We start from the raw sequence: 12,385 nt of genomic DNA, 5'->3' as shown, positions 1-12,385 counted from the left end.
CTAACTACTCTATCGAAACACATAATTATTGAAAACACTATTGTTAATGGTAGTTATTTCCAAATACGATATATACGGAGTTCATCAACATCAACTTATATTTTCTTAGAATTATCGGATTGGCTGAATTTGTATAGGCCTAACCGAAATTAATAAATGCATAGACAACGCTAATACTCCATGTTTTTACGTTACTTATCGTTATGAATTACACCCAGGCAACGAGCTATGGGGGAAAATTCGATTGTTTTGGAAAGGGCTATCGTACAGCACGATTTGTTTTGATAATCTTGAAATTTTGTAGGACTCTTCTTTCGAACGTTATTTAATTTAAAAAATAATTTAGGGATATAAATTGTTTTTTTAAGAATATTATTGTAAAACAATTGCCGCAGATGGCGAAAGCTCTAGCGTATCCAAATAGTTAACTATTGCGAACTAGTATTTTATTATTTAGACTACCATTAAAAATAAATTGGCAAGCGCTTTCAAAGTGAAAAACAACGCTTACTTTAACTTAAAATTGATTATTAAAACTAACTATTACTTTTGGCAAAATAATCACAAACTACTCTATCTTAACACATAATTATTGAAAACACTATTGTTGAATGTAGTTATTTCCGAATATGATATATACGAGTTTCTTTTTTGCGGAGTTCGTCAACATCAACTTATGTTTTTTAAATTACGTCACTTACAATTCCGTGACGAAATACGCGTCATCAACTTTACTGATTGGAAACGGAAGTTAGTGAGAATTCCTCGCGCGTTTCTGGCTTTGTCCATGTCAAGTTTAGCTCGTGCCTCGCGATCACATGATTTCATTTCCATGGTAACCTTTTCAATAGCGCAAGGATTACAAGCATTTTTGGGTCCGCTTAATGTATGTTCCACGTGAAACAAGGTCTCATTGAATTTATTTCAATGGAAATGTTATACAGAGGCATACTTATGAGTAATTATGTTACATATGATATTATTGTAAAACAATTGCAGCAGATGGCGATAGGGCTAGCGTTTCTAAAGAGTTAACTATTGCGAACTAGTATTTTATTATTTAGACCATGTTTAGACTAACATAAAAATAAATTGGCAACCTCAATGCACTAACTCGATTTTTGGCTAAGCCTTGGTCAGTTTCTAAATAGTGAAAGCGTGGCCAATATATGATTTAGTAGTAATGCGGTGGCTGCGTGTTCGAGTCCCAGCAGTACAACGAGCTCTACATTTCAATATAATTTAATTATAAATTTACAAAATTAAAAATTACATGACATTCAAAAATATATCTGTAAAACATTTTTAAATTATAATTTTCATTGTTAAGTTGAGTTAGTAATTAACATCAGCGTACATAAATATTTTACGTCGATACAGTTGATGAAACTTTTGTCATTTAAACCAAGGTCATACAGCATTGGAAAAAAAGTTATACTATTTCAATGATGTATGAAAATTTAATAGGGGCTTCACGTTATCGAGAAAAATCATTAAATTCCTTAAAAACGGGGATAGCATAAATTAAATTTTCTCCATAAGAAAGATTTCTATCGCAGAAAACCTGAAATTTGCGCAACCGTTTTTTTTAAATATGATCAAGAGTACATTTAAAGGAAAGTTCCACCTTATATATATTTATTTATAAATAAGTTTGCCTATATCAGTTATATGATTAATCATAAACATTTCCTATAAAATCCGTCTCAAATTATGTTTAATTACGTATAAATTAACCAGCGAAAATCATGTGACTATCTCAAGCATCTGATAGGCTCCGTTACGATCCTATCACGGAGTCACCTTTTCACGTGACCTAATATTACTATACTTCAGTTATACCGGAAGTATATGATATGTTTCTTACGATAGAAGTATTCATCTTCCTTTCGTGCTTATGTTGTTCGCCTGAAACCCGTGCCTTCGCAGGCTCCCGTTAATACTATTACATCGGTAAAATATGTTTTATCAATAGGGAAATATCCCTACATAGTTTAATTTTTACATTTAATAAAGTAGTAGTAATTTTGATCCGTAGTCATCCGCGATTTCGTGCGAAATTCTCATCCAACGGAATCCGCGTTGAGAATGTGAAGTAACGTGGTTTATTTAAATGGCCTCGATGGATGCTTCTCTCGCCTAGCTATTGAAGACACTTGAAGGCATTTAATTGTGGCAAACCTTTGCCGGTACTTGTACAATTGAATTAGATATGTAATGAAGACACGTGATGATGTTTGTACTATTGAAGAGCGTGCTGATACCTGTACTAATAAAGACAATGTATGATTGTTTAAGTTTTAAGATTACGATTAAAGACTTTTTATGTATATATAAAAAAAACACAATCCTCGTTACGATGATTTTTTTTCCAAGGTTATGTCAGATAAGAATCTGCGTTGCTTTTGGTTGCATATTCTCGCCTGAGACGCACTTTAGTAGCTCACTTCGCTACGGCAAATTACCAGTTCTTGTAATTTAATATTTTATTTATCGCGTCTGGTCATTTCATCATTCTGCTGGCTATTGAGATTAGAAACCTCAATAGGTTATGGGCCCAGCACGTTTCCACTACGCCACTTGATATTTCGACTACGAAAACAACAACGAATGTACATGGTTTCTGGTAGCAGCACGTTCCTGACGATCAGTATCCTGGTGACGACACGCTCCTGGTGATTCGCATCCTTATCACCATGGAAGGGCTTCCGCGGAATGACATTGAGAAGTTGACTAGGTCATAAAATTGAAATTGGCAAGTCGTCGTCATGCTCACGATCCGAGATCGACATAGTCACTGGCGAGCGTGTTGCGCCGACAGCACCGTCTTCAACTGCAGCAGAATCTGTAATAATCACGTATGCCACCACCAAGTAGAAGTTTCAGGTAGCTTTCAGTATTACCCGAACACTCTCTGGACAACGCTGTCCAACAAAGTCCGCAACATGATCACAACTGTGAGGGCCCAAGGAGATGTGGGATAAATTGCTAGACATATTTGAGCATAAATCGTCAAACCGACTGCGGAAACTCTTGGTCCAGCTTATGCGTACAACAAAGGTTCCAGAACTCAAAATGGCCTCGCATCTATTGTCCATGCAGGCGTTGTGTCCCGATTTACTTACGACGGTGAAGAAAGAAAAATATGTATCATTCGATGACTCGATCCTCATAGCTTGTATCTCTGAATCGCTGCGAGAAGATGAGTTTCGGGAGTTTGGAATGCTGTGGGACATCCTACCAGAAGAAAACCAGACGGTCACCGAACTGGAGAGACTGATGATCGGCCGTGATATCCGAGATGGCAACGCCACTGAAGAGTCATTCGGACTATTTACTAGACGAGTCCAAAGGAGTTTCAACAACGTACCAAAGACGTCGGGCACCGAACGTTACAAGAAAAGGTGGAGCCGACGCAACGGTCCGAAATGCTTCAATTGATTTAAGCATGGTCACATTGCCAAAGACTGTCCGAAACTAAAGAAGGCATCGAAGAATGAATACAAACAGTCAATAATAAAGCTCGACATTTCTGGTTCGAAGCGGTTTTATTTGTAGTTATCGAAAAGATATAGTTCAACAATACTACTAATTTGCTTTTAACCTGTCTAATATGCGTTGTACAAAGAGTTGGAAGTGAGAGAAAGCCTACTTTCTGAAACCGGTATCGCCATCTATCTTGATGGCGATGTACTATCGTTACAATATTAATAATAAATTCCTATATGACTATCAACTAATTTACAGGTATTTTTCTTCAGAATCACGAGTCAATATCTTCGCCGGTTAAATCGCGCAATCCCGGAAAAGTTTGGTGGATTTAGTCAACTAAGAAACGCCTCACAGTGGGGCCCAAGGCTATTAAAGTTGGCCAAAGCTAAAAAAACATACGGCCATTTAATTGAATTTTCCTTGTAAAAATATAATAAGAGATCTCGAGCATCATATTCGGAAAAGAAAACCACGGGGGAATAGCTCTGCTCATTTCCAGATAAGTCTAAACATGTCGAAACTAGTAGATTAAATTAATTGCTAAGTTATTGCTGTCGCGCATATCACTAATCTGCACTTGTTACTACTCACGATTGCTATAGCCCACTACGAATTTGGCTATATTTTCTGAAAATGTATAAAACCGCCTTCAATATGAAGCATTTACCAACATGCTAGCCCACTTTTAAGATTTTTTGTGAGCAGTATTAATGAACAAGTTGGCAAGCCAAAATATACCTCTCCTCGGAAGAATTGTCCCTAGTGGTATTAATTTCTCGAGATAACCCTTAAAGATATATCTCCGCAATTTATAGTTATTTGTTAAAAATGTTATCCCAGTTCTATCCCGCCCGGTATAAAATTTTAATTATAATTAAAATAATTGAGACGAAACGACCAATTTTAATTTATTCAGAATATTATAAATTAAGTAGTTACAACAGTGAGTTAGACGTACTAAAACAATGCACAATTGAATTTAACCCTATTTACGGTACAAGTTTATCAGTTGAATATAATACGAAGCCAATTTTAATGAAAGAAATATCTACAGAGGGTATTTGTATTTTTCTCACTTACGAAATACTTGCCGCATCTTTAACGAATTAATGACGACCCAGTTAAAAACCAGACCAACATAAGTGTAAGTGCACGATGTATACAACTCGATAAAAATATACGACTGAAAAAACGAAATAAAGTACAAATAAAACGAAAGATATTTAAATTTAAAAAAACTGATCCTAATAAAACGTGAAAATACCCTCCACGTCACGCACATTCGAAATACGCAGAAGTAACGTTATACTATATCCAGTTTAAAATATTACAGTATCAAAAAATTAAAAATTACGAATAGAAAAATACACAATAACAACCCAATCAATCAGACTTCAGAAACAAAACTCATAGGAAAATATTATAACGCAGTCAAGCAATCAGACTTCAGAATCAAAATAATCCATAGAAAAATATTATAACGCAGTCAAGCAATAAATTAGTTCAAATACTTAGAAATCAAGCAATAGAAAATATAATATCAAGAAGCGCAACACCTTACCATTCACAAATACGATTTTTTACGTTATTATAATGAAACCGGATAAGCTTTTGGGCATGACTTACGCTCTTAAAGGTTCCTCCAAGACTGGACGATTTTTCAGGGAAAAGGAAAAAACTTAAAAAATAGTAGATACAAATATAAGACAGAAAAAACCAACAATACCAAAGATTAGACAAACAAGATTAAATCAACATAATTTCATTCGTAAAAAAAAAACAGATTACGCTTTCATAAATTCTTTCATAAAAAAATTCAAGACTTTATTACCTATTATGCTTACGATGAGTGTCTTATTTTCAGTGAAGTTAAGCAGCTATCGGTGGTTCTGTGATAGAGCGCTCGACTGCCAAGCTGAATGGCCTGGGTTCGGAACCTGGGTGGCGCATTTGTTTTCAATCAATAGAGAAAACGCTAAAATTAGAATTTCTTCGATGCAATAATTTCAATTCCATTTAAATTGAACCAAAATTTCGTACTCAATTAAATACGCTTCCGATAAAGCTCAAGGTCTAATTTTCAATGAAGCGTGGCAAGTGTCCGTGGTTCTGTGGTAGAACGTCCGCCTGTCAAGCAGAAGGTCTCGTGTTCAAATCCCGCCCGTTGCGATCGCAAATTTAACATAAGACGATTACCGTAATCAATTGGTGGAAACCCTGCCATTGGAAGTTGAGAGGTTGCCATAACATTCAGCACTCGGTCCGCCCTAAAAGTCAATAAGAAAGAGTTGGAGAATACGCACCCATAACAAACGTAGCGACGGTGGGCGTTAACGAAAAAGAATAAGTATTTAATTAAATATAAAATTAATATAATTTATAAATATTTAATTAAATATAAGATTAATATAATTTATAAATATTTAATTAAATATAAGATTAATATAATTTATAAATATTTAATTATATATAAGATTAATATAATTTATAAATATTTAATTAAATATAAGATTAATATAATTTATAAATATTTAATTAAATATAAGATTAATATAATTTATAAATATTTAATTATATATAAGATTAATATAATTTATAAATATTTAATTAAATATAAGATTAATATAATTTATAAATATTTAATTAAATATAAGATTAATATAATTTATAAATATTTAATTAAATATAAGATTAATATAATTTATAAATATTTAATTAAATATAAGATTAATATAATTTATAAATATTTAATTAAATATAAGATTAATATAATTTATAAATATTTAATTAAATATAAGATTAATATAATTTATAAATATTTAATTAAATATAAGATTAATATAATTTATAAATATTTAATTATATATAAGATTAATATAATTTATAAATATTTAATTAAATATAAGATTAATATAATTTATAAATATTTAATTAAATATAAGATTAATATAATTTATAAATATTTAATTAAATATAAGATTAATATAATTTATAAATATTTAATTAAATATAAGATTAATATAATTTATAAATATTTAATTAAATATAAGATTAATATAATTTATAAATATTTAATTAAATATAAGATTAATATAATTTATAAATATTTAATTAAATACAAGATTAATATAATTTATAAATATTTAATTAAATATAAGATTAATATAATTTATAAATATTTAATTAAATATAAGATTAATATAATTTATAAATATTTAATTAAATATAAGATTAATATAATTTATAAATATTTAATTAAATATAAGATTAATATAATTTATAAATATTTAATTAAATATAAGATTAATATAATTTATAAATATTTAATTAAATATAAGATTAATATAATTTATAAATATTTAATTAAATATAAGATTAATATATTTATAAATATTTAATTAAATACAAGATTAATATAATTTATAAATATTTAATTAAATATAAGATTAATATAATTTATAAATATTTAATTAAATAAGATTAATATAATTTATAAATATTTAATTAAAAATAAGATTAATATAATTTATAAATATTTAATTAAATATAAGATTAATATAATTTATAAATATTTAATTAAATATAAGATTAATATAATTTATAAATATTTAATTAAATATAAGATTAATATAATTTATAAATATTTAATTAAATATAAGATTAATATAATTTATAAATATTTAATTAAATATAAGATTAATATAATTTATAAATATTTAATTAAATATAAGATTAATATAATTTATAAATATTTAATTAAATATAAGATTAATATAATTTATAAATATTTAATTAAATATAAGATTAATATAATTTATAAATATTTAATTAAATATAAGATTAATATAATTTATAAATATTTAATTAAATATAAGATTAATATAATTTATAAATATTTAATTAAATATAAGATTAATATAATTTATAAATATTTAATTAAATACAAGATTAATATAATTTATAAATATTTAATTAAATATAAGATTAATATAATTTATAAATATTTAATTAAATATAAGATTAATATAATTTATAAATATTTAATTAAATATAAGATTAATATAATTTATAAATATTTAATTAAATATAAGATTAATATAATTTATAAATATTTAATTAAATATAAGATTAATATAATTTATAAATATTTAATTAAATATAAGATTAATATAATTTATAAATATTTAATTAAATATAAGATTAATATAATTTATAAATATTTAATTAAATATAAGATTAATATAATTTATAAATATTTAATTAAATACAAGATTAATATAATTTATAAATATTTAATTAAATATAAGATTAATATAATTTATAAATATTTAATTAAATATAAGATTAATATAATTTATAAATATTTAATTAAATATAAGATTAATATAATTTATAAATATTTAATTAAATATAAGATTAATATAATTTATAAATATTTAATTAAATATAAGATTAATATAATTTATAAATATTTAATTAAATATACGATTAATATAATTTATAAATATTTAATTAAATATAAGATTAATATAATTTATAAATATTTAATTAAATATAAGATTAATATAATTTATAAATATTTAATTAAATATAAGATTAATATAATTTATAAATATTTAATTAAATATAAGATTAATATAATTTATAAATATTTAATTAAATATAAGATTAATATAATTTATAAATATTTAATTAAATATAAGATTAATATAATTTATAAATATTTAATTAAATATAAGATTATTATAATTTATAAATATTTAATTAAATATAAGATTAATATAATTTATATACATTTAATTAAATATAAGATTAATATAATTTATAAATATTTAATTAAATATAAGATTAATATAATTTATAAATATTTAATTAAATACAAGATTAATATAATTTATAAATATTTAATTAAATACAAGATTAATATAATTTATAAATATTTAATTAAATACAAGATTAATATAATTTATAAATATTTAAAATGATGTAGAATAAATTATAGTACCTAACGTTATAACTTTGTAAATTAACAAGCGTTGGTGGCTGAGTGGTTAGAGTACATCTCTTGCACGAGTTCGTGTTATGACGGTTGTGAGTATCGAGTTGGTTGTGTTTGTGTGATGATGGTTGTGGATGTTGAGTCTGTTGTGTTTGTACGGGTGTTTTCTCTCCAATTTCTTCATAACGACTTTGGGGCGGACCGAGTGCTGAGTGTTATGCAACCGATCAACGTCCAATGGCAGGGTTTCCACCAATTCTACACGGTATTCGTCTTAGTATAAATTTGCGATTTTTTGGAAGAGATTTACTCTAACCACTCAGCCACCAACGCTGGTTGAATTACGGTGTTTTTCTAAAAAACAGCTTTGGCGAATGTCCTTTACAAAGTTATAACGTTAGGTACTATAATTTATTTTACATCATTTTAAATATTTCTAAATTATATTAATCTTATATTTAATTAAACATTTATAAATTATATTAATTTTATATTTAATTAAATATTTATAGATTATATTAATCTTATATTTAATTAAACATTTATAAATTATATTAATTTTATATTTAATTAAATATTTATAGATTATATTAATCTTATATTTAATTAAATATTTTAGTATTTTAATGTAAAATTTGATCGTGATCAGGACTTGAACTCGGGTCGCATTGTAACAATGCGGATACTTCACCGCCGAGCCATTGACTTCCTTAGGGAAAATATTAAAGTAAAGGAACCATTATGAAAAGGCGGGTTTTTTTACTAAACGGATTAATACAATATCTGTATATATTGTTTATTGAACTTTGTTTAAAATTTTTGTTAAATTCTTAACAAAATTTCGTTAAAACACAAAAAGTAGTTCATTGTTACCTTTTAATAACGCTTAGAAAAAGGATAATTATTCAAAACTCCCGCGGAAACTATATCAAAGTAATAATATAGCGCCACCGTGTGGAGAACTATCAATCAAACCGGGTAAAAAAACTTTAGTCAAATCTCGACGGGTCAAAAACAAACACAAAATAAAGGTATATAAGGCCGTTGCCGTCAATATAGAAGATATAGTCTTTCTTAGTTCTTGGCTGTCAGACGAACTACTACAGGACGGGGTCCTGGTGTCGGTCAAAAGTTATGAGGTAACTTTGCGGTTTTAATTAGTATGTTCGGTCTTCGGTCAAGAAAAGAGTTAAATTGTGTTTCGCGTTTGGAACGTGAGTGAATGGACTTAAGTGTATGAACAGTGCGTGTTTAAGACTGAAAGTGTTAAAGTAATTGTGAACTAACTCAAGTCAGCTGTAAGATAAAATTGATTGTTATTATTTTTTAAATTGGAATAACCTAATTATACCCTTGAAATTATCAACTCAACCTGTGAGGCTAATTAAGTAGATTGGAAGTAATTAGTAGCGAACAGCTCTCAGCTGTTAATTAAGACAGTTTATAGTTAGGTAGTTTGAATTTGGTTAAAATTACTCAGTATAATTTATGATATTTACTTAAGTGTTAGTGTGTTTTGGCTTATTTTTCAATCACGATGAACTAAGACAAATCTAGTCTTAGACACTTGAGTACCAGTTCTGTACAATTACGTAGAAGGGATATATATTGTTGGGTTATTGATGAAAGTTAAATCTAGAACGTTCCATAGACTGTTCTGAATAAAAATAAACATTTATAATTTTGCTTAATTCTGGTTGCCATTTTATTTTCTAATCACTCGCCCACAACATTACAGTTCTGGCAATCCCGAATCAAATAAATTTTCGATATAACGTGGACGGGAAATTATTCTCGTAAATTTATCGCGGGGCCTTAGGGAATATTCTTTTAACAAAATTTCGATAAACTATCGTTTAATTAAAATCGGCCCGATTCCGTTAAAATTATAAACCAAAAACCGAACGGTCGTTATAATACCCTCTGTAGATATTTCTTTCATTAAAATTGGCTTCGTATTATATTCAACTGATAAACTTGTACTGTAAAAAGGGTTTAATTCAATTGTGCATTGTTATAGTACGTCTAACTCACTGTTGTAACTACTTAACTTATGATATTCTGAATAAATTAAAATTGGTCGTTTCGTCTCAATTATTTTAATTATAATTAAAATTTTATACCGGGCGGGATAGAACTGGGATAACATTTTTAACAAATAACTATAAATTGCGGAGATATATCTTTAAGGGTTATCTCGAGAAATTAATACCACTAGGGACAATTCTTCCGAGGAGAGGTATATTTTGTTTCAAGGTCAAACCTATGAATTTCATGTAGGCGTAGAAACGTAAACACAATACACGAAGAAGGTTACGGGGGGGGGGGGCTTGAAATTTTTAGTCACTTCCGCTTCGTACTTCCGGAATAGAAAGCTGTCCAGTCCAGTTATATTTTTAGTCTTTGGTAAATTCTTGGCGGCTTAACACTACGTGCTTGTTCTTTTAATATCCTAATGTAAAAATCACTTCTTTTAAAATGTCGAGGGTATGTATGTTTTGTTGCGCGTTGTCGTCAAAGATCCAGTTTTAATCACGACGGCAAAAAGTAAGTGTTTCGATTCGCTGGTGGTTTTCTTTTAAAAGACACAAAAGTCTTAAAAAAGCTACTATATGGTTACACGTTCCAAGCTTTCCGGCTTTGCACTCACATGCTCCTTCAACTATACGTCTGGGCTGAGTTGACATCGCAACCATCGGAGTGTTGGCGTCGAAAGCATTTTGCTTTGACATAAGCGACATTGATAACACTAAACTAATGATATTTCAAATAAATGTAACGCAAATGAAATTTCTTTAGAATGATATACACATGATACACACCTGTTTAATGAGGATTCAACAGTTTCACTGTTCACATAACTTTCGATGGTAAACTTGTAACTCCTCTCGAACTGCCGTTTGGTGATATTTATTTTCGTAATATGCTAAAACATTTTCTACCGAAAGCTTTGGTATCTTTTCTAGCGATTTCGTATGACCGGTAATTGGAAAAATTAAGTGATTTTCAATAGATCAGGTACTTGCTCATTTAAAACGTTCCCTAAGCCTTTGCTAGGAGTAATAGTAGAACACAAACTCACGCCCGCCGTCATTTTGAATATTACCGGATATTCGTTGTTGCCAGGCAAATTTTTTGAAACGGAAGTGGGTCAAAACTTTAAAATGGCGTGCTAAAAATTTTGGCCCCATTCTCTCATTCGTGTATAACACATAAACCTAATTTAATTAAGGCAGCTGTTCTAGCTACAAACTATCATTTGTAAACTTATTAAATTAAATTTTGAGTTTGAAGATATCTTATTAAACATAAAAACAATGACTGAAGTCGAAAGTGCAATAAGAAACTGAAACAATTTTTGAAAACTACTTGTGCAGGAAAAGCAGAATATCGCATTGTTTGTTATAGCTTTCTAATGTAATAATATCAAGGAGGATAGGAAGGGAGGCGAAGTAGGAGGGATGAACGCGCCAGCATCCTTGTAAGAAGTTTAGAGCCAAATCGGCGGGAAAATTTCGGGAAAATGGCGGCAACACGTAGCATAGCAGCCGCAATCTTGCTGCCATTTTTCCGAAATTTTCCCGCCGAGCGCGCGCTAAGCTTCTTACAAGGATGCTGGCGCGTTCATCCCTCCTACTTCGCCTCCCTTCCTATCCTCCTTGATAATATCCAGCTTTGAATGGGGCACTACTCATAAAAATTTTAAAATATACTTAAATAACATAAATAATATAGTATAAGTTTAAAAGTTTAGTAACAATACAGTACCTGTGAAAATTATTGATTTGAGGCTAAATAAGCTAATATTTATAAATTATTTAAAAAAAAGTGACGGAAGTATTCCGACCACCCGTTTGGGGGATCGGTGGTCGTCCTCAAACTACCATCCACAAA

Source organism: Leiobunum rupestre, chromosome 5 (genome assembly GCF_980474605.1).
Source record: "Leiobunum rupestre chromosome 5, qqLeiRupe1.1.hap1, whole genome shotgun sequence".
NCBI classification, from domain to species: Eukaryota; Metazoa; Arthropoda; class Arachnida; order Opiliones; family Sclerosomatidae; genus Leiobunum; species Leiobunum rupestre.
The sequence above is the reverse complement of the archived record's forward strand: the minus strand, read 5'-3'. Positions refer to the sequence as shown.